The 2,500-nt window shown below is 62.4% G+C and overlaps 1 non-coding gene across 1 annotated transcript; it reads left to right on the top strand.

Annotated features, from left to right (window-relative positions):
- The first annotated feature begins 1,981 nt into the window (after positions 1 to 1,981).
- On the top strand, positions 1,982 to 2,135 carry LOC140473038 (5.8S ribosomal RNA). The gene has a single exon (XR_011958040.1). It is a non-coding gene; the product is annotated as a 5.8S ribosomal RNA (ribosomal RNA).
- The last annotated feature ends 365 nt before the right edge of the window (positions 2,136 to 2,500 follow it).

Here is a 2,500-nt window from a genome sequence, read left to right on the forward strand (position 1 = left end):
GAGGGTGGTTTCGGGGCCAGCAGGAGAGCTCGTCGGGGTAGCAGGCCCTGCAGCCGTGGTCACCGCCAAACCCCCACAACTCGAGCAAGTGAAAAAAAAAGTAACAAATAAGAAAGGATCGTCGGCTTGGGGGTACGCCCGTTTCCGTTTCAACTTGTCTCGCGAGGGTGGTTTCGGGGCCAGCAGGAGAGCTCGTCGGGGTAGCAGGCCCTGCAGCCGTGGTCACCGCCAAACCCCCACAACTCGAGCAAGTGAAAAAAAAAGTAACAAATAAGAAAGGATCGTCGGCTTGGGGGTACGCCCGTTTCCGTTTCAACTTGTCTCGCGAGGGTGGTTTCGGGGCCAGCAGGAGAGCTCGTCGGGGTAGCAGGCCCTGCAGCCGTGGTCACCGCCAAACCCCCACAACTCGAGCAAGTGAAAAAAAAAAGTAACAAATAAGAAAGGATCGTCGGCTTGGGGGTACGCCCGTTTCCGTTTCAACTTGTCTCGCGAGGGTGGTTTCGGGGCCAGCAGGAGAGCTCGTCGGGGTAGCAGGCCCTGCAGCCGTGGTCACCGCCAAACCCCCACAACTCGAGCAAGTGAAAAAAAAAAGTAACAAATAAGAAAGGATCTCTGTCGGCTTGGGGGTACGCCCGTTTCCGTTTCAACTTGTCTCGCGAGGGTGGTTTCGGGGCCAGCAGGAGAGCTCGTCGGGGTAGCAGGCCCTGCAGCCGTGGTCACCGCCAAATCGCCACAACTCGAGCAAGTGAAAAAAAAAGTAACAAATAAGAAAGGATCGTCGGCTTGGGGGTACGCCCGTTTCCGTTTCAACTTGTCTCGCGAGGGTGGTTTCGGGGCCAGCAGGAGAGCTCGTCGGGGTAGCAGGCCCTGCAGCCGTGGTCACCGCCAAACCCCCCACAACTGTTGGGCGCCTACCTGCGCGGGGCAGGAGGACACTTTCCGATTTCAAATCTCCGTTTGCCGAGTCCACCCCGAACGCACGCGGGCGGGCGGGTTCGCATCACCCTTCGTCACAAGGGGCGAAGCCCGTTCCACCGTCTCGTCAGTAGTGCCGACCGGTCTGTGATCGACGAGGGGAGCCACACCAGGTCCGGCCCTGCTGCTTGGCGGCACCGCGTCGTCGGGAGCTCGCGACAGACGGAGGGTTTCGGTGTACTCTCCAGCCACGGGAAACGAAGCCGGTGATGCAGGCGCCGGTCTTTCGCTCCCAAATCGGCTGGGTTTACATCGTTGCTATCTAGTCACGCTCCCTTCAAACCCGACGGGGTACCTATTCCCCTCACCCGTCTGTGCGTATACAGCCTCTTTGCACTTGCGGGATGGGGGTGGTGGTTTAAAGACTCTCGAGTTGCCGCCCGTCGGTCTCCGAGCTCCGTGCAGTAGTGATCCCCAGCGAACTGCCAGCAGGGCGAACGAGCGATCCCGCTCTCGGTCGGGGCGCCTGGCGTCGATCGGTGGTCGGTGGCTTGCGGGCAAGCTGCGCTGTGAGTGTGGGAACGAGTATGACGAGCCGTTGCCGCGACTCCCAGTCCACCTCGGCGGTGGCTGGGCCGGGCGGGCGTCTGCTCGGGCGAGTGCCGCCCCCGCCTCCTCGCAGGAAGTCCGCTCGCCGACACGCCGCCACGTGCACGCGTCAGTGACGCTGCCGAACCGATGGCCGGTGCCCGTTCCCGCCTCTGCTTTTCCTAGGGCAAAGCTGCTGCACGCCTCGTGATACTAGGCGGGCGACATGGTGGCGGTGATCCTGCCTCCGTCGCTGCGGTGCGTTGGGGCACGCATCGCCTCTTGGGCGCCCTGTCCTCCTCCCCCCAATAGACGTATGTTTCTGCGGGCCGCACCAGGATGGTGCTCCCCATCGCTTCACGCCACCCTGCTCCGCCCGCACGCCGGCGTGCAGGTGGCTGTAGCTCAAGGTGGGGAGCGTATGTGCGGTCCGGGTCGCTTTCCTCTGGCGAGGGAGAGACCTAAAACAAACTCAGACAACTCTTGACGGTGGATCACTCGGCTCGTGCGTCGATGACGAACGCAGCTAGCTGCGAGAATTAATGTGAATTGCAGGACACATTGATCATCGACACTTTGAACGCACTTTGCGGCCCCGGGTTCTTCCCGGGGCCACGCCTGTCTGAGGGTCGTTTGGCAATCAATCGCACTCGCCTTGGCTGGCGAGAGCGCGGCTGGGGTGTCGCAGAGGACCCGTCCTCTTTGTCCCCCTAAGTTCAGACTCCGGAGCCCTCCGGCGTCGGAGCGCTTGGCCTTTCCCCCCCACCCTGCACATTCCGTTCGTCAGGCTCGACGCCATCCCCCCGCCGGGGAGCGCGGCCTGGCGTCCGTCTGTGTCGTGGCAGTGGGGCCAGCACGGCTGTCACCGGTCCCAGAATGGCTGTCGGTGGTTCACACTGTGTGTGTGTGCCAACCCTCCTGGTCTCTGGGACACGGAGCTGCCACGAAGTGTTGAGCCTCCAGTGGGGGGTCTGCCTAAGCTCTGCACGTCCGCATT

Source organism: Chiloscyllium punctatum, unplaced genomic scaffold, assembly GCF_047496795.1.
Source record: "Chiloscyllium punctatum isolate Juve2018m unplaced genomic scaffold, sChiPun1.3 scaffold_502, whole genome shotgun sequence".
Taxonomy (NCBI): Eukaryota; Metazoa; Chordata; class Chondrichthyes; order Orectolobiformes; family Hemiscylliidae; genus Chiloscyllium; species Chiloscyllium punctatum.